Source organism: Otolemur garnettii, unplaced genomic scaffold (assembly GCF_000181295.1).
Source record: "Otolemur garnettii isolate 467f Iridium unplaced genomic scaffold, OtoGar3 scaffold00001, whole genome shotgun sequence".
NCBI classification, from domain to species: domain Eukaryota; kingdom Metazoa; phylum Chordata; class Mammalia; order Primates; family Galagidae; genus Otolemur; species Otolemur garnettii.
This window is the reverse complement of record NW_003852396.1, coordinates 18,174,062-18,200,246: the sequence shown is the minus strand read 5'-3', so window position 1 is coordinate 18,200,246 and position 26,185 is coordinate 18,174,062. Positions and strand designations below refer to the sequence as shown.

General features: G+C 38.1%; 1 protein-coding gene and 1 pseudogene across 2 annotated transcripts in view; both read right to left on the bottom strand.

Annotated features, from left to right (window-relative positions):
• DLG2 (discs large MAGUK scaffold protein 2) overlaps window positions 1-26,185 on the bottom strand; it is a 2,018,366-nt gene that overhangs the window by 1,054,966 nt on the left and 937,215 nt on the right. The window lies entirely within an intron of this gene.
• LOC100965869 lies at window positions 9,999-10,670 on the bottom strand (annotated as a pseudogene).

The window sequence follows — 26,185 nt, the reverse complement described above, 5'->3', positions numbered from 1 at the left end:
ACATGTTTAAATTTTCAGTTAGAAATTTCACTACCAATTACCTTTTTATATTTTATTCAAAGCCGAAGAGCTATTAGCCTTAAAATCTTTGCCTGAGCTTTGAGTATTGGCTATAATGGTTTTAGAAACATGTTAGTTCTCATAAATCCCTCTAGAAGAAAACTCAGGATAGCATATACCTTTCTATACCTGGTACCACAGTGAAAATACAGAAGTCCACATCATTCCATATTTTCCAGCTGTAGGTCATCACCTCAGTGTGCTCTTGGCAAGTCACTCATCAAATGTTTCAACCATTCTTCTTTGCAATGTGCTCCTGTTTTTCTGTTCCCTATCTCAGTGAGTGGAATCACCACCCCACACTTACCCAAATCAGAAATCTCGGCATTGTCTGAGTCTTCCCATCGCTGATTCTTCCACCTTCAATGAGCATCCACCCAGCCACCCAATCACAAGTTTGTTCAACTACACTTTGCCAATTGGTCTTTGAGATTTCCCCTCACTATACTGACTCTGTCTGTATAAAACTTCCCTGGCTAGGAACATCATCAGCTCTCCGATGGACTATTACGATACTCTCATTGTTGGCTGCCCTACTCTAGCCAAGGTTTCTTTAATATCTGTTTTCTATCACCGTCACTGAAGTTAGCATTTGAACCAACGGATCTTATCACTGGCTTCTTAAACTTCTTCAATGTCCCATCTACATATACTCAGGAAAAAAATTCTGAGATCCTTGGTTCTCCATACACAATTGTCCGTGATTTCCTTATTTCTGGTTTCATCTCCTGTGAGTTCTCCCCCTCCCCCAACCATTCTTTGCTAGTTATCTTCTATTCATCAAACTCAGTTCAAACATGGACCCATCCAGGAAGCTTTATACTGTTCTCCATTTTCCAGGCTGGGGACAGTAGAATAAATCCTCCCACAAGATTCTGTGCACAAGTCACTTGGGGGCACTTTTCATAGTAAGTAGCAAGCATCAGTATTCATGTACCTCTTCCTACACACTGTAGATTTGTTGAGATGTGAGACAATTTCCATTACTTCATACCCAGTATAGATTTCTCAATGCTAGCTAAACAGTATAATCACCTGGTAAAACTTTTTAACACACCCACGCCCAGGTTCCACTCTAGACTAATTAGAATCTCAGGGAACTAGTAAGGCCCTCCATTCCTAGGACCTCAATACTGGTTGTTACCTCTGCCTGGGAAGACTTTCCCACATGGCTCACTCCCCTTTCTTCATGTCTTTATCTCAATGTCAGTTTCTCAGTAAGACCCATTCCAATCATTCTATTAAAAATTATTAGTACCTCTCCCCATTCTTTTCAATCCTTCTATTAATAGCTTGTATCATTCTTTCATGTTAAATAATTCACTTATTTATTATAATTATTATTTACTGTCTACCTCCCAAGTTCAGGAATAGTATGTTTTGTTCACTAAGGTAGTATCAGTGCCTGGCACATAATGTTTCTTATCTTCATCTAGTTATCCATCTGCCTGCCGACCTACCTGTCTTTTTATTAGGTGAATGAATGAACTACATTTATCATCTCTATTTTAATGAAAACATATGTTTATAACGTCCTGAAAGCCTACAGAAGTGAAACTGATTAACTCTGCCTCTAGGAATCAGGACATACTTCACAGAAGAGGTAATAATTATGCTGAGTCTTGAAGGATTTTTTTTAGGCAGAGATAGATGGTAAGTTATTAAAATAAAGTGTCTAGGTAAGCACCAAGCTCAGAGTCTGACACATTATAGTCACTCAGTAAGGTCTTGTTACAACACCAACAGACAATTCAGGTAAAGAGAACAACATCAGATGTGAAAATGCAGAGAGCAGGGACTATGTAGGATGGGGAAGGGGCCAAGTAATGAGTGGACAGGTTGAGCTGATAAATTTTGACTAAATTAGTAATTGATTGATCAATCAGTTTATATAAACTAAAAATAATTAGTTTACTTCTGCAAATATTACAAAGGAAATCTCCATGGATTTGTATATCCTCATTCTTGTATATATGCCTATATGCCTACAATATTAAAATCTGTTAGAGTTGCTTCCTCTCATTGACATAGTTGTTACCCATATCCGTCTACTTTGTATATATGCCTTGCATTATTATTCATCTGTGTGCATATACATAAAATATAAAATGTATATATATATTTTGTTTTTTTAACCCAGATAGTCCAAACTTTGGTAGTATTAAAAGCATCCCCATAATTTTTATTTATATTCTTTACACTAATAAGCTCACAGAAAGTGTCCATAAAGATTATTACTAAATAGGTTTACTATAAATTCATTCATCTAGTCATTCATCCTAAGAAAATATTTATAATATCTATTTTATTTAAATACTACTAACTACCAGATACTGTATTAAGGACTAGAGACACAGATGTGGATTCAACCTTTGCTACTGAGTCTGGTCCACTGGGGGAATAGAAAGGAACAATTGCAATTCAGTGAAAATTTGCTACACTGTAGGTAATCCTGTGGTATTTTATATGCACAGAAGAGGTACATCTAATCTAACGAAATGAAAATAAGGTCCAAGGGAACTTTCCTCAATAATCTTGTTTTTCAGCATTTGTTTGCTGAAAATAATGTGCATATCAGTCTTCTCTAGAGACTTAAATTATATTCTTAGAAATATACTCTTAAAATAACAATTATTACCATTAAAAGGACACAAATTATTACCATTAAAAAGACACAAATCTACTTAAATTATACATTAAAGGAGAAATAAACTTTTTTGAGGAAATCTTAACCAGTTGCAATTTCACTGAAAACCTCAGTAATACACAGTGCCAAAAATTTAGTTTCCTGTGAGAAGAAACTAAATAACTCCCATGATTTATGTTAAGAGAGAAAAGATTCTTAGCAGTTTCATTACAAAACTACAATCAAATACTAGTAGTAATTAGCCACATGGAGAAGAAAAGGGAGGAAGGACATTCCAAGAATAGAACATATTTGCAAAGGCCCCAAAACATCCTCAAGAATGATTAGATTGAGGAAGTATCGGCTGCTGTGTATGTTAGGAATACAGGAAGACTAGCAGGATGAATCTGTGGGATGTGGATGTGACGCTAAAGATGCAGGAATAGCCCAATCATAAAGGTTATGACATGCTGAGGACCAGGGACTTTATGATAAAGTCCCGGGCAGTCATAGACTCGGGCAGTATTAAAGGAATAGAGAAGGGGGCAGAGAGACCACTTATGATGCCTGTAACAACAATTCAGGCAAAGGATGATAAAAGGCTAAATTATAGTCCAGAGGGAGAATAACAGACGGAGGCTTACTTGCCAGGACTTACGTGGTGCCGATAGGATGTGGGGGCTGATGGAAAAGGAGATGCCTGGGATGTTTCCAACTTCCTAACTTGAGCAAGTGAGTGCCTGGCAGGTGCCACTTACCATGAGAGTAAAAATAAGAGAAGGATGGAAAAGACGATGAACAAAATTTGTGCAAATGAAGTTTGAGGTCCTGTAGTGTATGTCTTGGTGGCAGAGTTCTAGAACTTGGGGAGAAAAGGAGCTAGAGTTACGAAGAAATAGCATGAGCCTCTGAGAGCCTCAGTAATCTGTGAAAAAGTGCACGTTCTTCTCTGCAGTATATAAATGGTGTAATAACCCCAGTAATATGCTGGGGTTTTCAGCAAACCATAAACATTTTTATGGACTATAAGTATAAATATATGGAGAAAAATATGTATATAAGTACAAAACAGAAATATGAACAATGCAAGGCTTGGACTGTGGAATTTCCTGGCATTGTAAGATAAACCAGTATCCACACAAGCCTCCAGCTCTCTAGCTTTACTGCGGTCTCGGATGGTACTACACGACCTGTCATGCACAGAACTCAGGAGACATGTGTTCACTCTCCTCTGTCTTTGGTCCTTTGGTGGAAACATTTAAACAAGACTGTACTGAAGCAGTTCACAGGCCCGGTGTGCTGGGGTCCCAGTGAGCAGCGCATTCAAGAGGTCAACCTAGAAGAATGTGACACACCTCCTGGCTGGGAGTAAAAGGTGGCAAACTGCGGCTGCTGTGCTCTTACTCAGCTCTGTTTCCTCGTATTCTGAAAGGCTAAAAGGATCTCTGTTGAAACACCGAAATGTGGAAAGAAACAGTAAGCTATTTGGACATTATAGTTCCTCTGGAATGACTACCGTCTTCAGGGTGCAATTTCATCCTTTCTCTACGCAAGACAAGCCATCTTCTTCACTTCACTCTAGCCGTTACCTGCTAAGAGGTCAGATGCTTCTTTTTTATTCAGTTGTTACCTGCTGCCTGAAAAATACATATTATAAAGTCTAAAAAATTCCTTTTACCATCACATAGCCTCCACGGAAAGAACACTCAGAATAGTCAGTATTCAACTAATAAGACTTTTAGTAGAAGGATCAGGATTTTCAGAAATACGAACCCCAGATAATGAAGACCCGTTTGAGACAAGGATGAGACGGCCACCCTATTTCTTCACCAGAATGACACTAGCATTGGTGCTTAAAGCCCTCCCATCCTCTTTCTTACGGTAGAACCCATCATTTTATTTCCCTTTACAAATATTTAGCAAACAGAAGTACCATGTTAGCAAAGGACATGAGAAGTTTCAGAGTCTTTTTAAATTTTAAAATCTTCTCTTTTATGATGTAAATTGTTTTCAGGGGATAGTCCATCCCTGGAAATGTCAGAGTCAGTTTTTGTTTCCCTCATTCTCCCCATCCCAAACAGTCCTTTCTTAGTAAAGTCTTATCCCCATGTAAACTATCTTTGTTTCCTCTATAAGTCATTCTTTTTTTTTTTTTTTGAGGCAGAGCCTCAAGCTGTCACTCTGGGTAGAATGCTCTGGCACCACAAATCACAGTAACCTCTAACTCCTGGGCTCAAACGAGTCTCCTGCCTCCGCCTCCCAAGTAGCTGGGAACACAGGCACCTGCCACAACGCCTGGCTGGTTTTTTTTGGTTGCAGCCGTCATTGTTGCTTGGTGGGCCCGGGCTGGATTCGAACCCGCCACCTTAGGTGTATGTGGCTGGTGCCTTAGCCACGTGAGCCACAGGCACAGAGCCTATAAGTCATTCTTATCATGAGAATTCCTCCAACATTAAGCACATATATATATGCACACACACACTTAAAGTAAAGTTAAAGAGCTAGAAGTTTGTGTGGATACTGTTTTATCTCACAGTATACAATCTTACAGTTTTTTCCCCCTTTAAGGAGACAAAGAGAGAATAAGAACTTAAAAAAATGATTAAAGCATTGGCTGTGGGACTACTATGCTAATCTACTTTTCAAATCTAGATTTTAATACACCATCGGCATTACTATTCCAATTTTAAAGAGTTTCTCATGCCAAATATATACGGAATTATAAGAAATCATACATTACTTATTTTTAAGAGTAATTTAGCTACCTTTTCAAGTAGTAAAGCTTTAAAACAATCGACATTTAGTTAGTGCTCATGTTTGCAAATAAAGAAACTGAAGCTGAGTTGAAGTAATTGATACCCAGTTGGAAAGAAGGGATACGAAAAAGTGGTAAGACTCAATGATTCAAACTCAAGTCTGTCTGATGAGAAAGAAAAGTCTGGCAAGATAAAGTTAGGTGTAGCTGTATGCTCCAGGCTGAGAAGCTAAATTTGACTAAATAAATACTTGGAAACTAGGCTAAGCTCTTTAATGAAAAGGTGAGGTAATGATAAGCATATTTTAGAAAGATTCATTAAATTCATCAGTGATTAGACTATAGGGATCAAAATTATACTAATCTGAGGGAAAGGGGAAAAGACGTTTATAAAAAAAGTTGGAGGAGTCAGTGTTATCTAGAGTACTAATAAATAGAATTAAGGGACTAAAATCAGGCTCGGTGCCCATAGCTCAGTGAGTTACGGCCACATACACCGAAGCTGGCGGGTTTGAATCCGGCCTGGACCTGCTAAACAACAATGACAATGGCAACCAAAAAATAGCCATGCATTGTAGTGGGTGCCTTTAGTCCCAGCTACTTGGGAGGCTACAGCAAGAGAATTGTTTAAGCCCAAGAGTTTGAGGTTGCTGTGAGCTGTGACACTACAGCACTCCACCAAGGGGGTGACACAGTGAGACTCTATCTCAAAAAAAAAAATGGATTATAATCATATGGTAGCTATAAATTACAGGCCAGTAATATATATGGAATATGTATACATATACATACACACACATCTGTAACTCCATATATCTGTTAATGAATCATGACATTTAAAAGCTGAGGGGTATTTTTACAATCTGCCAACTATAGAAAAGACTGTTTCATAAATTACGTGACTAAATATTCTGTGTTGTAAGGTCAAAAAGTAAAGAAAGAGTCTTAAATGGCAGAAAGTGGGCTTAGTTGAATGCAAAATTTATCCCTGTGGGTTAGGACAGGCGTGCAAGGGCAGTTACAAGTCGCTCAGCTAAGGGTCAGAGGTCCTTCTGTTTGTGTTTCATTTCTCTTAAAGGAACGGCCTAATATCAGATGTTGTCAAGAGTAAAGAATGTTAATTTCATGGTTTTGCTTACATCCCAATAGGAGAAAGGCACTGGTGTTTTAAGCTTCCTTTCAAGGTCTGTTCTAGCATGATGATTTTGTGGTTTTACGCTTCACTTCATCATCGTAATACTCAGAATGGTGGCAGCTCCTATCAATGACAGTTCAGCGGTCCCAGATATTTCAGTTCCCACTAAGATTAGATTGTTCTTAAGTGTATCTGAAAAGAGCATAGGCGATCTGCTTCGCACGGCATCATATGAATAAGCATTTGCTTCTAATTCCACCCACTCCTGCTCCCTCTCCTTGTTGCTTTTAAAAGCATCTGCTATCACAGATGCAGAAGATATGTCACTACGAACAACTGTTTTATTCGGATGAGCTGCATTTCACGTCTGTCATCTCCTCAAAGTAAAACTCAAGTCTACCTTCAGGCGACTCCAGTGCAAAGAACAGAAGAATCCTTACAGGTCCATCTTTGTCTTAAGGTTAAGTTGAAAAGAAAAGCCTTATACCTTAATGTGCCCTAAAGTTATGTAGCTTAATGTCTGTGACCACGTGAAGTCTGAGGTGTGCTGTATAAGTAATGTAAAGGGAGGTTTGGAAGCATAGTGATAAAATTAATATCAACTTAAAACTAGAAGGATAAATAAATTTGTATGGACTCTGATCCAATCTTGCATTTCTGTACCCTTTCTGTGCTATCAACTCTCCTAAATTTGTAGCACTCCTTTTTCATTTTATGGCTCCAGCACTTCTGTACAAATCCACCCCAAACATACTGTCCAGTTTGCTTATTTTTGAGCACCACACAGAGGTTATACCATGACTTGTCTTTTCTCTCAGTGTTATGTTTCAGAGTCATCCATGTTTGCTGATTTTAGTGCTGTAAGTTTTCCATTATATGAATATTTCATAAGTTATATACCTACTCTGTTTACATACATTTCTATTACTTCTTGGTTTTGTTTAGTTTTCCCTCTTGGGAGCAAAGCAGTTATAAGCAATTTACAAGAGTTTCTCTAGGGCATATAACTAAAAGAACTGCTAGGCCATAATGTTCAGCTTTATAAAATAATGTCAATTTATATTCCAGAATGGCTGTCCCTACCCGGAGTAAAAAAAAAACCACCTCAATAGCCTGTGGTAGCATCACACTTCTTAGTTTGATGCTTTGGGCATAAAATGGTATTTGTCTTAACTTGGATCCCTTTGTTATGTGTGAGATTTGGTGTCTCGTTCTATTATATGCTTTTTCCCTATTTTTTAACTGCCTGTCTGAAAAGTTTAGTGATGATGACCCTTTTTTGCTTGTTCTTATTTTTTTTTTTTTTTTGATATCCAAGAGTTCTTCATACGCTCTTGATAAGATTTGGTATCTTCTTGACAAAAGTCCTTGTCGGTTATTTGTGCTGTAGATGCTATTTCTCATTTTGAAGCTTTCCATTCTGAAATAAGATACACGTGCTATCTTTTGATCACTGGAATTTCTTTAATGTAGTTGATTGAGTTCAACATTCTTTCTATATATGGGTTTGTATTTTCTTCAGGAAATACTTGTCAATGACATAGTATTAATTATTATTATATTTTCTTCTAAAATGTTTAGAATTTTTCCTTTTTCCTCTATACATTTAATCAACATTTGTGATTTTTATGTATGATGTGAGTTAGATATAATTTTCATATTATACACAATTGTTCCTGTACTGTTTATTAAATGCCCTTTCTTTATTTCAATGTTCTGCCATGATATCTGATATTTCTGTTATATACCATGTTCATATACCATGTACCATGTACCAGTATTCCTTTATGTGATTTATAATTAACTCATTAAGTCCTCCTAATAATATTATGCAGTAGGTATTATTATTATCATTATCATGCTGTTTTGTACTACTATTTTTATTCCTTTTTTAGATAATAAAAATAATTGAGGCAGGGATAAGTTAGTAACTTGACTCTAAAAATAATGCTCTTACCTTCCGTTTTAAGATCTTTTTGTTTGTTAAATTAGTCAATAGACATATCTAACTCTAAAATCACACTGTAAGCCTTATAATTTTGTAGAATAATTGATGTCTGATTGGCCAAGTACCTCACCTAACCCTTCTTGGGAGTATCATGGCTATTCCACTTTACTTTTTTTGTGTATATTTTAACCATATTGTTAAGCTCCTCAGAATACCCTGTTGAGATTTTTATAAGAATTACATTGAATCTATAGTTCAAGAGAAATGATATCTTCATTATAGTAAATGGCATGCTATTCTATCTAAGTTGTCTTTACTAAATTTCCATAAGAGTTTATATACATTTTTTCTGTAAAGGTTTTTGCATATATGTATTTTGATTCACTCTTATGTAACTTGTTTTGTTGCTGTTGTGAGATGGCCCACCATACAACTACAGATGATAATATATTATTAAATCTTCTATAACTTTACCAATTTTTGACCTTTTGATAATAATTAAAAGGTATCTTATTATATTTCATTATGATGATGGACATATTAATTTCTTTCTATTGAGTGTTATTCTTTTTTTTTTTTGAGACAGAGCCTCAAGCTATCACCCTCGGTAGAGTGCCATGGCATCACAGCTCACAGCAACCTCTAACTCCTGGGTACAAGCGAGTCTCCTGCTTCCACCTCCCAAGTAGCTGGGACTACCCACCACAACACCCAGCTATTTTTTGGTTGTAGTCATCATTGTTGTCTGGCCGGCCCAGGCTGGATTCAAACCCGCCAGCTCAGGTGTATGTGGCTGGCGCCTTAGCTGCTTGAGCCACAGGCGCTGAGCCTAGAGTGTTATTCTTTATGTACATATTTTATTAAGCCTACACAAATTTAGAATTTTTTTATAAAATACACTTCCTTAACTCTAATAGTCAATTTTGTCTGAAAGTCAATTTCATCAGATACTTATAAGTTAACTCAGCTTTCTTTCATTGAACATTTGCCTACATATTTGTTCACTTTCAAATGTTCTGTGTCCTTGTATTTTAAGTGTCTCACTAAATGGCATATTAAGTGGATTTTTAAAATAACTTAAATGCCACTTCTTGCCTTTTTACCGGCATGTTTAATGTATTTATACTTACGTGATTCTTGTTACATTTGAAGTGATCTTTTTTGTTATTTTTGTTTCCATCATGCTTTTTTTGCTTCTTTATTGACTTTTTTTTTTTCCTTCTGTTCAGGAGCTCATTTATTTCACTCACTCGTGAGGGACAGAGTCGCCACAGACGCAGACGAGGCTGACTGGCAAGGAGCGCCAGCTGGAAGTGGCCAAGATACTGTGAGGAGGACTGGAGAGGCCAGAGGGGCTCGAGATATGCTAAGGTCCTAAGACAGTCGGAGGCTGTCAGATAGCGACTTATAGCACTAGGTCCTACACAGGAAAGTGTCCGCCAGGGCAGACGGGGAAGACACCGAGGCCCTGAGGGTGAAGGCTGCTCACACACCAGGCTGTTCAGGGAGGGCACAGTGCTCGGTGCCCCGTTTCCAGTGGCATGCTTTCCAGGTGCAGCTTGCTGTCACTCTCCACGTAGGGCTGGCACAGCCACATTGACAAGTAGCTCAGGGTGAGGTCGTGGGCTGAGGCGTGTGCAAGCTCTTCGACCACAGTTTGCTTCAGGAGCAGCTCCTTCCTGTGCATGTCAGAAAGCTTTCAGGAAACCTCATAGAGATGGGTTGGAGGCCATGTGTGAAGCAGAAGGGGCCGTTTAGTCTCCTCCCCATCATGGTAATTTTCTAGTTCACGTATTCCCTCGGTAGTTGAAGACAGCTTTTCCATTTTCGCCTGTATTTTGGTCAAAGCATTCAAGGTGGCCTGTAAGTCTTCACACAGTGTCTCCAGTTCTTCCGTATATTCTGGATACGGCTCTTCTTTTTCAGTGGAAGCTGGGCTGCTGCTCTCCAATTGTACCTTGTCTTTACTTAATAAACTGACTTTCAGGTTGGCAATATTACCTGCAGTAGTAAAGCCTGCATCATTGAGAGTTTCCCATTTCATGATTAAATCATGCCAATCAGCTGCGTTGTCCTTAATTTTTCTTGCACTGACACATAAGACAGGTTTTCTGGGAGTTGCAATCCCAAGAGTCTTTGCTTCCATGAGCTCCGCGTCTTGATTGACTTTTTCATTGATTATAATATTTATTTGTTTATTACATTTTATTCTTCTACTAGTTTGACATTTATACAATATTTCTGATTTTAATGGTTATTTCTTACATTCTGTCATGCATCCATAATTTAATGCAATGTAAAGTTTATTACTATCTTAACCAATTCCTCCCTGTCCTCCCCCATCCCCCTAAAGGATACAAAGACTTCAAATCTGATTACTTCCAGATTAATCCAGGAATCTCACATCTACTTCTCCACTTCCATGGCATTTCAAGGTTTATCAGTAAAATGATAAAAACCAGTTGTTTTTTTGCAAAGACACTTGAATCATTTTTTTCAAGGTAACTTTGACCTCCTAACATTTTACTGCTCACGGCTCCCTGGACTAGTTTAGGTCACCTTTTTTCTGCCACACTGCTAGAAGTACGTATCCAGGTGATAGGTTTTTGTCTGTTCAACTTGGAGAAAAAATAAATCCCTTTCAGCTATGATGATAAGAATGTGGCAGAAGGAAGTTGAATTACAGAGACAGAAAATCCTGAATTTATTTTCTTTGGCTTATGTGTTCTGCTCTTAATTGAGAAAGGATCTGAGTGTTTCTGTCACTGATTATGTTAATTCTCTCCCTTGTAGCTAATTTTATGGGAGAAACTCTAATGAAAAGAAGATACTCAACGCTTCTCTCACTCCATCATTATACCCTGGTGCCTCTGTTACACATCCCCCCGATCCCTGAGCCAACATTTATATGAACACATCATTTCACTTATCCTGTAAGAATCCTCCATGCAAGACGTTTAACAATGTATAAGTCATGAAGTCTAAGGGGAGTGTGAGTACATTTTAATAAGTTTATTGTTTATTTATTATTAAAACAGCAAATCAAACATCATGCTTTGTTCAGCTGATTACACAGGTGACTTTTCTCTCATGATTTTTATTTTTACAAACAAAATTATATCTTGATTCTAGACAGTATTTAGATGTGTCTTCCTGGTCTTTAAAAATGTAGTTCTGGCATTTAAATGGCCCCAGCACATCTGACAGCTGACTTTCTTTAAGGTTTCAACTTGACTGAGTGGGCAGACTTATTCCCAGGTTTCAGGGTAAGAAATGTGGCCTTCTGGGTCCTCAAGTGCAGCCCTTCACTGAATCCAAATTTGACAGAACAAGTCCTTTTTTGTTTTTTTGTTTTTTTAGCTTCAGATTAACATGAAGGTAGAATGTTTAGTGTTTAGGCTACACTGGTTTTGTTTCTAAGGTAAAGTTAAAGTTATAGTTGTGCCCTTCACCCAGAATACCCTCACCCTGTGCACCTGAGGTGGGAACTTGCCAGTCACCCTCCCGCCTTCCCTTTGTCCTTCTGTCTATTAAAATGGGTGCAGCAGAGAAAGATGAAACTTTTCATGGCTCACTTGGTGCTTAATAAAGAAATCAGAAGGCTGCAGGCTCAAACAGGAGCCCCACTTCTTTATACCCTTCTTACAGCTTACTTGTACCCTGGTGGTTATAACTGGATTTGGCTCTCAGTTACTCCCCTCTCCAATGCACTTGCTCTTCTGATAGTATCACCCTCTGTTTAACCCACATATCTCCCAACTGCTTACAAAATAAAGTCCAAACATCTTCAGATGTCCTGCACAGTGAGGCTGCTGTGTGGAGCTCTTAATTCCAGCATCCTTTTCCCTCATTCTTCATGCACACATTGGTCTAGGCTCACCAAAATGATTGACTTGAATATGCCTCACAATATGCCACTCCTCCATTGAACAAACATTTATTGAGCACCTACTATGTTTCAGACGCTGGGGATACACAGAGTAAGAGGATGCAATTCTCTCACTCTGTCCATGTTGTTTCATCTACCTAGTATAACCCTCTAGTGACTCCTAATAACCCTTCAAAGCCCAACCCATTTATCCCTTCCTAAGCACTTCATTTGCTCATGAGGATGAGGCATTCATGCATATGTATTCCAAGTGTTTCCTACAGTGGTGGCAGGATAATTAGAATATTTTGTTTCCACTAGTAATTTTTTTTTTTTACCTTCTTCATAATTCCGGACAGGTAGCTGTATTTTATTTCTTGCCTCTGGATTTTGACAAGGCTGAAAGCAGAATCGACCCATAGTTATGGATTCTAAAGCTGCTTGAAAGCACGACCCTAGGCGTCCTGACTGTGGAGAAGGAAGGGAGATGGGTAGAAGGTAGAGAAGAAAGGGAGAGTGGCTTTGAGAATCTGAGAATTGGGTAGGGGAGAATGCGGGAGCTCAAGAAGGAAATAGAGGTTTTGTAGTGTGGAGAGATGGCAAATTTAAAGAAATATTTGGGAAATACCTGTGGAGCAGCTAACATCCAGAGACTGAACTCCTCAGCTTCACTACTCATTTCTATGCCCCCTGTGTGTCAGAGGAGCAGGACGGCATGGAACCAAAAGAGACGATGGAGGTTCAAGCAATGTACAACCGTCTTCATGGAAATCTATGTACAATGTTGCCCAACAATCAGAGAAAAAAGTACTGTGAAAATCTCCTAAACCTTTCAAAGTACTGAGGGTGAGAGGAGGATAACAAATCTCTTAGAAGAGCTAGAAATCTAGAATTCTCTTAAAGAGCATTGAGACCTAAAACTCAGAAATTAAAATTTTTAAAAATATATGATACATGATTTGTACACTGAGTTTCTTATCAATTACACATTCTTCTGTTATAACATGCATGAAATTGTTCTATAATTAGATACTGATCTATTCCTCCAGGTGCTGAAAGTTTTGAGGAATGCTAGCACATCTTGAGCATCTCTCTACCCTCCGGCCAGGGCACGGGGTTTTGTCCAAAACAAGAGCTCCATAATGTTTATTTGGCAACTGTAGAAATGAGTAAATGTACATGGAAATAAACTGCCAAGATGGAATTTATTCCACTTGAGGTGTTCCCCACACTTCTCTATGTACATATAAGGCGAATATTGCAGTCTTTTCTAGCTGGGGCATATCACCCCCTCCATCATGTGTGTTATAGAGTCAACGTTCTACCCAGGATGGACATGCACTTTACAATGATCACTTTTAAATAGTAACTGAGAAAACAGGAAAGAAAGTGACACGTCCACTGTACAATCTGTCAATTTCCTCCCTGTTAGAAGGCAATGGTCAGCATCTAGGTTTGCATTTACACGTCCCGTCACACACAACAATCACGGCAGGCCAAATAGTAATTAGTGTGTAATGAACAGTGTCCAGTGGGGATCAGCTTCTGAATTACTGTCTAAATGTGGTAATGGCAGAAAATTTGCCTCAATTATTGCTGCCCAGGAAGCCCTAAGAGACCCCATTCTTCTCCAAAATCTTGGGATATTTAGCATATTTTTCTGTGTCTTCTTAAACTGTCATTTATGCTTTGTAATTTTATCCCAATTGGATAAGCTCAGAGATTAGAAATGTGTCTTGAACTTTTAAAATTCCTAAAAGCACAGACCTTCATGATTTAGAGTTGAAAAGTCATAAACTCTGTAAACACACAATTATTAATTCATTTGACAGTATCTAGAATAACAAAATTTGAAACCACATCTAATTAATATTTGTCATCAATTTTCTCAGGGTGGGAATTTATCGTGTAGAGGGGGCAAAATAGGAAAGAAAAATCTAATTAATTCCAAACTGTGATTTAAGCTACTGACAAAGTGCTATACCCTGACAGATGAAGCTGTTCATTACCAGCATGGGGGTCGTACATTCACTCATCAAATACTGAGCCTTCATCCGGCATATCCCAGGACTGTACAGCAGTATACAACGCAGACGTTTGCCTCTCACAGAGCACACCATCATCAATTAACCAGATAATAACAGAAATGTAAAGCCTATGATGGGGCACAGAGATAAGACATGATGGGGCACCTAAGATATACAAATTGGGAAGAAAGTAATGTGACTAATCAAAGATGCAAACTGAATCATGTATCTCTGTGAGTCAATACTGCAATCATTCCTCATTCCTCTCACAATAGACTCCAGTGTCATACAAAACTCCAGTCTGGAGGCCCTGCCCGTATCTCCAGTGTTATCCTTCATCCCCTCCCCCTTTCTCCTATTAGCAGTTCTGATGTATTGCTGCATTACCTAACAACCATCTTCTTATACCCTATGCCTTTGTCATGCTGACCACCCCCAGATGTCCTTCCCCAAATAGCACTCTAGCCTGCCTGATAAATGGGCCTATCTCACGATAGAATCTGTATAAAACTACTCTTACCATTCTAATTTCCTGGGTGGAACTGACTATGATTTTGTTTGCATTCCTCCATACCCATATTTTCTTTTATTATTACTTTTTTATTAAATCATAACTGTATGCATTAATGCTTGTATGTGGTACAATGTGCTGATTTTATATACAATTTGGAATGCTTACCTCAAACTGGTTAACATAGCCTTCACCTCACTTATGTATTGACATTTTCACTATAAACATTGCCACAGTTTATACCAGTGTGGCATATTCTCTTTCTACTATAAAATTGATCAGGGAAAAGACTATAACTTATTTATTTATTTATCTATCCATAACACTTAGGATGAATTACAGAATGAAGTAAAATCTTAAGGCAATGGTCCACAGCTCTCAACTTTGGCTGTACTTAGAATTACCTGGGAAGAATTTACAAATCTTAGCAAACAGGTTGCATCCAGCAAAATATCTGGGAGCTAGGAACTGGGCAGCAATAATTTTAAAACTCTCCAGATGTTTCCAAAGTATAATCAAGACCAGAATCACTGACTTAAGGGTTCAGTGAGTTACAGTGACCTTTGCGAGTCAGTTTAAGGTACATGATGGAAGCACAAGCCGGAGCACAAGAAGTTAAATATGAGCTGTGAGAAAGTAAAAGGAAACACACCGCAGACCAGCGGGATGCCAGTCTCTTGTGATTTTTTCCTATATCCAATTTCATTAGGAAACATGTCCTGGTGTTTGGTGGCATTAGCATATTGAAGACTGAGCATTCATTCAACAAAAAACCTGTCTAACATTGCCTAATGCACTACTTTCTAAATTTATTTGACTTCAAAACACTAGTACCTATTCTCTTTCCTATGAAATGCTGATACACTATTTTCCTTTCAAGAAATTATTAAATAGATAATAATGGGAGTGCAAGTAATAATGTAGCTCAGACAAGGGAAAGAGTAGTTGAGAGAATATCTTTGTATCTTAGTCAAATTTTCAGAATGAATGAAAGAAGAGATAGGAGAATTTAGAGATGTCAGGAAGAGCAATGATTCGATTTCTTCAGCCCAGTGAGAAATGTAGAGTTCACTTGTGGGTGGGCTTTCTTTACTCAGGGCTCTCTTTTTTATTGATAACCTCACAGCATCCAAAATAAGGCAAGAAAACATTCACTGACATTCTAAAGGAACATTTATTCACGCTTCAGCGTTTACTAAGCATCTTTATGTGTCTCGTCTCTGTATTAAGGGGGCACAGAAAAAAGGCAACTACTCCATTTGGAATGCCAGCAAAGACCTCACCTAACAAGTGAAATTTAATTTTTTTATTTTATAAAGCAAGTGGATAATTGGCAAGAAAAGAAAAATATAACAGATGGAAGAAAGCGTGAGTAAAGAATATGAAAGAACGGGACAGCAATACATAGAAAATTATGGCTGGAATATGAATTGGGTTGATAGAACATGAAGCTGAAAAATTACAGTAGGCCACGTATATATAAGAGCTTTCAGTGACATGAACAGCAACGAGTTTGGGATTTATGAGGTATAAAAGAAGGAATGACATGCTATATTTGTCTTACAGAAAAATCAATCTGACAGCAATGTGAGAGACTACAGGTAAAGAGATCTGCAACTAGAGGTAAAGAGAGACCAATTTGGAGCCTGCTGCAATTATGAGACCACTGCAGGTTTCCATGGATACAACAAGGCAGAGGGAATTATTTAGTAACAGAGCATGAAACATCACGTGCTCTTTCTCTTTAATGGTTTAAAGAAAACCTCCTACCTGAGGACTCTGGGGCATGTTTCCAAAGTGTAAACTCAGCATTTAAATCAACTGCTGCTATAGAAGTTCTTTGGGATCATGCCGTGGACTCTTTACGCAAAAAGTAGATCACAAAATATAGGTCATTGAAAAAAATATCACACTATCACTTTGTAACATGGAGATGTAAAATGATACTAATTTAGATTTATTTTGGGTGTCTCATACCTATCTTGAATGTACAATTATAACAGAGAGAGTTCTATTTCTGGGTTTCAATTTGAGATGTTGACAATAGTAACTTTACAAAATACGTGTAGCCATTGTCAGAGCTAACTCTTGAAGTGGTAAAGCTGTCTATTTTATTTTTTTATTTTTAAAGAACTTCCTATTGCTTATTGAAATGAAACAGGCAAGCAAGCACCTGAACCTCACTGTGCCCAATCCAGTGAGAGACCCACACAGGCACTGGGAACTTCCCGGGTCTGCACGGACAGATTTTGGAAAGAAGAAACACTATTATGCTCTCAACTAAAGATAGAAACGATTTCACAAGTTATTCCTATTTCAATTCTTCCTGAAATTATCTCAGGCTTTTCTCAGATTGGCTGATAAAAATTAATATAGTTTCTTGAACTAGAAATAAAATCACAAAAGAAGAAATGGCACAAAATCATCCAAATACGGTTCAATTTAAGGAAGCCATTTCTAACAATTAGCACTGTCCATAGATGGAGTGTGTGGCAACTCGGAGGGGAAACGCTGAAGGACCATGTGTTTTTGCCACAGAAAGCAGTATGTGTCAACCCGATGGCCTCCGGATTACTTTTTGATTTTGAGATTATATATTCTCACTTGAACTGAGGACTGAGCCTTAATATTACTATATAAAATCCATCACTTTCCTAAGAGTTCTGAAAGACTATGTATCACGCACTAGGCCCTGCAGGGGCATTGAGGATTCAGTGCTGATAATGACAAATGAATCCCTCACGTTTATGGAGCTTTCGAGTCTAACCAGGGAGAAAGATAAGTAAGCATTAATTATAATGGGAAGTAACAATAGGGGAAGTGCTTGCATTCCTTTTTCTTATGACTACTACTATTATTAGACAAACATCTTTTTGCCTGCTAAAAAATTAATAGGGCTCTCAAAAAATACTCCACTTTTTTCCAACTGGGTTCTTCAAATGCTAGAGTCCAAAATGTCTTTGAAAACTGAGGTCAATGAGGTCAGTGACATGAAAGGATGTATGCACTCTTCCAGTCTCAAGTATTTGTGTTATTTATTTTTATTTATTATCATTATTTTTTTTTGAGACAGAGCCTCAATCTGTCCCCCTGGGTAGAGTGCCGTGGCATCACAGCTCACAACTACCTCCAACTCCTGGGCTCGAGCGAGTCTCCTGCCTCAGCCTCCCAAGTAGCTGGGACCACAGGCACCTGCCACAACGCCCAGCTGTTTTTCAGTTGCAGCCGTCATTGTTGTTTGGCGGGCCAGGCTGGATTCGAATCCGCCAGCTCAGGTGTACGTGGCTGGTACCTTAGCCGCTTGAGCCACAGGTGCCGAGCCTATTCATGTTATTTATGAAGTGCAGATGCTTTTCAAAAGGAATGCTAGCTAGATGATATGGCCCTGGGAGCCGTGAATGATTAGGGCAGCAGTCATTTAGTGTAAATAGAGAAAAACTATCTCTAAAACCTTGATTTTGAACTTTATAATGGATGGATTAGGCTGACACCATTCCATCTGAATCTAATTATCAACTATAACATCAGTCAAAATCAGAAATAAGACATCAGGTGCCTTCAATAAGAAGTACCTAGCACCACCCATGAAGCTTTCTTGCCATTGAGAAAAACAAAACAAACAAACAAGCAAAAACCTTCCAATGTAATCAGGCCTCTACCCATAATTAGGAAAGAGGGGAGGTATAAATGAAACACATTAAATTAAACCATAAGAATAGTGCTAGCCAAATCTTCAATGTGGTAGATTCTTCAGTACTTGTGGTCTAGATTCTTTAACATGAACAGGATAGAAAGGGAGGGGAAATTGATAGAGTTATTTAAAGTTACTTTAACCATAGACAATATGGGCCTTGGTTAGATCATAATTAGAACAAAGAAGCTCTATAAAAGACATTTAAAGGCATTTGAGAAATACTAAACAAGAACTAAACATCAGATTATATTCATGACTCATTTTTAATTCTGCTTACTTTAATAAATATATTTTGCTTATATTAAAATAATGATTATCGGCTCAGCGCCTATAGCTCAACCGGCTAAGGCGCCAGCCACATACACCTAAGGTGGCGGGTTCGAATCCCCAGCCCGGACCCGCCAAACAACAATGACGGCTGCAACCAAAAAATAGCCGGGCGTTGTGGTGGGTGCCTGTGGTCCCAGCTACTTGGGAGGCAGAGGCAGGAGACTCACTTGAGCCCAGGAGTTGGAGGTTGCTGTGAGCTGTAATGCCATGGCACTCTACCCAGGGGGACAGCTTGAGGCTCGGTCTCAAAAAAAAAAAAATATAATAATAATGATTATCTTTTAGAAAAATATGCTGAGTTTTATTTTGGCAAAATGATACAATTTAAATTATTCACATATATTCAAACAGGTGCAAGCGGTGAAGAAATAAAACAACAATAAAAGCAAGGGTTGATTATTTCATTTTCTCCATTTGGGGGTATTTTTGAAAATTTCCATAATAAAATTCTTTTAAAGAACACTTTCTCTTGCTGATAGAGGGATGTCTGACTCTGACACTCAAAAACGAGAGAAAATCTTTGTAAACATGAAGTCTTTCCATAATCCCAAGAAATTTAGAGATTAAAAAACAAATTTGGTACATGAAGCACAAGAATAGTCTCAGTAAGCCGTGAAAAACTAAAACCAAAAGAAAATGTGAGGACTTGCTTTGATGGAGCTTTGGTAATGAGTTCTAGAGGCCCTTCCAAGAGATGAAAAGAACAGTGAGGTGGAGCCCCTAATGTTTGACTGTGTGCAACAATTCAAAAGGCTCTGAGAGCAAGAGCTTATTTCATATTGTGAGGCAGTTTACCTTCACTTTAAAAATTATTTTAGGCCAGGCTTGGTGGTTCTTGCCTATAATCCTACTACTATGAGAGATTGAGGCAAGTGGACTGCTTGAGTTCAGGATTTTGCAACCAGCCTGAGCAACAACAAGATTTGTCTCTACTAAAAATGGAAAAACTAGCCAGGCACAGCGGCACATCTGCAGTCTCAGCTGTTCGTGAGGCTGAGGCAAGCGGTGATAGATTTTAAAAATCCATCTGGTCAAGCCCAAGAATTTAAGGTTGCTGTGAGCTCTGATGTCACGGTACTCTACCCAGGGTGACACAGTGAGACTCTGTCTCAACATATTTATATGACATGGCTAAAGTTATAAAATTACATATTAAAAAATGAAACAAAATTTTTGAGAAGGCAAGAGGTGCAGTTATCAGAAGCACAAGGACCAAGTAGACAGAACCAAGAATAGAGGAAGGAAATCTCTTTCAATGTAATGGAAGGGGAGAAGAAAGCAGGCTGAAAAGCAAGGGAACTGAGGCTGGTGAGAAAAGATGCAGGACTTTGAATGTGATAGCTTTATTTTTCATTTAATTGATGAAATATGAGGAAAAGCTACTAGCTAACAGTGAAGGAAGTTACAAAAGTGGTGGATGATGACATCTCAGCAGGACAAGAAGAATGAATTCAGGAGTATATAGATGAATGGTGAGAGTCCACTTCAATGGGTTGAAAATTTTTATGCAATCAATGAATTGTGGCAATAAGAGTACTTGAAAAATAATGTGAAAAGATATATAATACAGTAGAACCTCCAAAGCTGACCACCTCCCTACATTGACACCTCCTTAAGTTGACCTGATTTTCATAGACCAGACATGTACCACAGGTATGTGTCAGTCTACAGTAGACCTCACCCCATATGTTGAATACCTATATTGAGCAGCTTGTTACAGTCCCTTGAGAGTTCAAGTTACAGAGGTTCTACTGTAATGTAGCAGTAGAAGATTAGTATGCTTGGAGTCAAGATTTCAGAATAGGTAAACTTGTGATGATATATCTACGTGTTATAAGGAGTGGATGTCTAAGGAAAATCTTACTTATGAGGTCTAGAAACTAAGGGCCCCGAGTACTGAATAGTGTATCCATGTGGATGTTAAATCACTAAGTGTGATGATATAGAAAGGTATATTGTGAGAAGAAACCTAAGGTTCAAATGAATATCTGTATCTATGGGAGTGGGAGTAATGGTAGGAGTGACCAGATGGATTTTTAAAGCCTATCACATTATTGCATGTAAATCTCTAAGAAAAAAATATATTATAAAATCTTTTCCAACATTACTTGAACAGAGATTATCTTTTCCTTTTGAAAGAGTAGGGGAATTAGTAGTGAATGTGTTTTGTGGGAACTTAACTGGTTTTTTCAAACTGTGGATGGTGAATAATTACTCATAAAGTCAGTTTATTGGATGATAGCCAGTTTTAAAATAAGTGAAGCATTTGACGAAAATAGGACAGAATATATAGATGTGCTCAAGTTTAATGGACCTTCACTTGTGAAAGATACCTAGGATGGAAATAGATTGATCTAATTCTAGAGCCAGAAGGCTCATTATAAATGAGTCTTCAATAATAACAGTGACAAAAACAAAAATTAAGGCTTGATCAATACATAACGTATTCTTCCTTCAAGATTCATGAAACCGCAATACACTTCCACATGTTCATAAATGATGGAACCAGAGCTCCAAAGTTATAGTAGGGTGTCCAAAGTTGCAAAGTGACCAATTAAGCAAGTTGCAAAGTGACTGGTTAATCTAAGGTTTAGGAAGTAATGTGTCTAAATTCAGAGGGCACAATTTGTTCTGGGCCATGCTGCTTCCAGAGCAAGAATTCCCATTGAAATTCTCACTTTACTGCAGCATGGAAGGGCTACGTCTCTGGCTCAGAAAAAAACGAACTAGTACTTGTAGGTCCCAGGTATAGAGTATAGATTCTTTAATTCCAAATTCAGACTTTTTCTGTCCCTACAAGTTATACATTTAAAATTATGTTTCTAGTCTAAGCTTGTAGAGAAAACAACTCTGGATAGATAATTGAAATAAACATAGCCTTGCCCAAAAACAAGTTGGAGAAAACGGAGATTGAAGGGAATTCTGTAAGAGAACCATCCTGAAGGCCAAAGATGATGCTGTAAGGAAATGGTGCCTAATTCATCCGTTATTCTGATGTAGGTGAAAAATATTGAAGCATATTTAAATCCGTACTAAATCTTGCTTTCACATTAGAATAACTTGGGTAATTTAAAAACAAACAAATAAACAAAAAACCCCTGGTACCTCTGCCTTTCAGCAGGAACCATCATCTTCCACTAATTTGCCAAAATGACAAACATGAAGGAAAGAGGAGAGGCACCTAATATACGTTCTCTAGGGCTTGAAAACATGGAGATATTCCTTTAGCCACATATATTTGAATCTGCAGGAAAAGTGATATTGTAGACATCAAGGAAAAACTATGCCCCGCAGGTGTTACCATAGCAAAACCAGAAGAGTCTCCAGTGTTACCCATGATGCTGTTGACATTGTTGTAAAGAAACAAGTTAAGGTCTTGCCAAGAGAATTAATGTGCACTATAGAGGATATCAAGCACTTTAAGAGTTGAGATAGCTTCCTGTACTATGTGAAGAAAAGTGATCAGTAGAAGAAAGTCAGAGAGAAAAGGTTCCGGGTACGGCTGAAGTGACAGCCTACTGCACCCAGAGAAGGACGCTTCATGATAGCCATTGTAAAGGGGCTGCTGGAACCTATTCCCTATGAATTCATGGCATAATAGAAAAAAAAAAAAAATACTTCTGGACTTTAAAACACAAAACCAAACCAAAGCAGACGCTTCATGATAGCCATTGTAAAGGGGCTGCTGGAACCTATTCCCTATGAATTCATGGCATAATAGAAAAAAAAAATACCTCTGGACTTCAAAACACAAAACCAAACCAAAGCAGACTCTTTGAGTTATGGCTCAGAAATCAATCTTTTCTAAAGCCCCCAAGGTAGTTCCACTTTGCAGCCAAAGCAGACATACTGGTCTTATGATATTTCTTTACCTAATCTATTCAACTGTTGTCTATTTCATCTGATCCCTTTCATCACTGAATTCTGGCAACTCCTTCACAGGTACAAGAAGACCTAACAAAACTGTGGTAAAAACATCACAGTGTGAAAACAATTCCACCTGTGATGCCCATATTTTGGCTACTGTATTTAGGTATTAAAACAATTTGATGAGTCAGAGCTCGGGATTTTAAATGCTCTGCACCTGAATTTAACTGCAGTATTTAGACATCTTAATCCTGAAGCAGGAGTAGGATGCTTACCTTACACCTCAGCCTCATGGATTTCTCCGTTTTTACCAGAGCTGTTTTGGGAGCATTTAGTTTCTAACTATGAAGTGGTACTCGAAGGCCAATTTAGCTTCCACACCCTGGGTACAGATTCCTTAATTGAAAACTTCAAGGGGAAGAGGCTGAGTCACAGGCAGAGATAAGGGGATCGCTGACTCTCCGGACTTAACATCAACAAAGAAAATTAATTCCAACTTAAAACCTAAGCATTTATTACTATTCGCTTGCTATTTATAGTTTTTTAAACATTTACACACCAGACTGTCCCCCTCCCCAAGTTTTCCCAACAACCCTGGTGGGACAGTAAAGTTGTTATTTCCTACAGATTAGTAAATTCACGATTACTGAGGGTAAGTAACTTGTTCTGTAGCACAAGCTGGTAAAGAGGCCACAACTAGAACTTATATATCTTGGGAAAAATGCTCTTTCTGTACTCCTTATTTATTGTTTTGTAAAACTCTTATTCAGAAATGTTAAGAGGGAATTTATCATGTATAAATATAATAGCAGCGTTCAGTGTCAAGACTTCAAGTTTAACAAAAGTAAACCAGAACTTTAAGTATCTTTGTTCTACCCTAGTCTAGCACTCTTGGGTGTTTCTCAAATAAAAACAGGAAACTCTTCATATACCAAATCCAAAAAATGAAACTAGGGGCTTACCATCATTCATTAAAGAATGAGAGAAAGAAGGAGAACATTGTCCCTCAAATATGGTATACAGTAAGTGTTCAAGAAATGTTTAAGGGCGGAACCTGTGGCTCAAAGGAGTAGGGCACCAGCCCCATATACAGGAGGTGGCAGGTTCAAATCCAGCCCTGGCCAAAAAAAAAAAAAAAAGAAAAAAGAAATGTTTATAGACAGTTGCCAGAGAAGCTCAAATACCCAAAGGATAGCTTAACAGAAAGTAAAAAATGCTTACAAGAGATATTTGGTTATTTAAATATGGTCTTTGTTATTTATTTTTTACATTTTATTTAATTTATTGTTTCAGGTTCATTGAGGGTACAAAGAATTAGGTTACACTGATTGCATTTGTTAGGTCAAGTCCCTCTTATAATTGAGTCCCGCCGCCAGGAGGGTGCCATTCACACAACCCCCTTTCCTCTTCCTCCTCCCCTCGCCCTCCTCCCTTATCCCCCCACCCCCACCTTGAACTGATTTCGGCTTTTGTGTTACATGGGTATGTATTAGATTATCTACTGGCTTCATATTAGAATTGAGTACATTGGATGCTTGCTTCTCCATTCTTGTGATACTTTACTACAAATGTATTCCAACTCCATCTGGGTTAATACAAAAGATGTAAAATTTCCATTTTTCTAATGACTGAATAGTATTCCACAGTATACATATACCACAGCTTGTTAATCCAGTCCTGGGTTGGTGGGCATTTAGGTTGTTTCCACATCTTGGAGATTATAAGCTGAGCTGCAATAAACAGTTGAGTGTAAAATGTCCTTATGATAAAAGGATTTTTTTTCTTCTAGGTAGATGCCAAGTAATGAGATTGCAGGATCAAAGGGGAGGTCTAATGGTCTGTGTTATGTAAATATCACATTCTACCTGGATTACGTGTATAGGCCTGGAGACGCAGCCCTCCTGAGTCTATCTCTGCACTGTTATTTTTATGGCTATTGTATCCGATTAATCACATATTTTGTCAAGCAAGGATAGGAAGAAATACTGTTTGGTATTAGCAGGTAATTCTGGAAGCTGTGGTGATGCACAGCTGAAATAATTCTTTTGGAAAAAAATACAAAGAAAATTGTCCTTCAATATTGATTGACTTCTTTTTTTGTAATGGAGACAGGCATCATCATAGAATTGGAAAACTTTCAGGAGAAAAATGAGTAAACATTTTCTAGAAAGAAATATAATGCTATTATTTATCATTTAAGGGTTTTAAAAATGGAACTAACCTTTGACCCTGATATTATTTCATACACAACAATTTATTCTAAGTAATCAGGAAATAAGTCAGAAAATTATGCATAAATATGTTTAAAAAGGTATTATTTATGACAGTGAATAACTGGAAATTACCTAAATGTTACGCAGTAAGAAATGAAAACATTGATATGTCTGTAGAATTGAATCCTAATCACCCCCTAAAATGTTTTTAAAGAATGCATAGTGACAAAATAATTGTTCATCATGAATAATTGAGGATATAACTGAAACAAGGAAAATATGTCTACATTTTGACAATGTTTATATAAGTGAATAAAAAAATATGTTTTATTTTTTACAAAATTCTACTTTACAAATTGTCACAAATGACCATGACTATAGTTAGAGTGTTGGGGAAAACACATTATTTGTTGATATTTTTAAGAGCCTGTAGTAGAAAATAGCCTGAACTCCTGGCTAGGAAACCTGAGTCCCCGCTTGGCATCTGTAGCTCAGTGGTTAGGGCACCGGCCACTTACACCAGGGCTGCTAGTTTGAATACAGCCCGGGGCTGCCAAACAACAATGACAACCACAGCAAAAAACAGTGGGGCATTGTGGTGGGAGCCTGTAGCCTCAGCTACCTGGGAGGCTGAGGCAACAGAATCGCTTAAGCTCAAGAGTCTGAGGTTGCTGTGGGCTGTGATGCCACAGCACTCTACTGAGGATGACATAGTGAGACTATGAAGGAAAGAAAGAAAGAAAGAGAGAGAGAAAGGAAGGGAGGGAGGGAGGGAGGGAGGGAGGAAGGAAGGAAGGAAGGAAAGAAGGAAGGAAGGAAGGAAGGAAGGAAGGAAGGAAGGAAGGAAACGAAACCTGAGTTCCAAATGTATTCACCATAGGACAATTCTTTAATACATAGGGTATTCTATTCTTTTGTTAAAATCACAGCATGGATTCCCCAGATTCCCCAGACCATTGAATTCCCCATAGAATTCAAACATTTTCAGCGGTCCGTCAGACAATGTAAAGACATCAGGAAAGTCAGCTTCATGCGTTCATTCAACAAAGAATTACTGAGTGCCTATTAGATGTCAGGCATTGAGCTAGGCACAAGAAATATAGTAGTGAGTGAGATGATGTGACCAGCTACTTGTATCACAGCCAATCCAG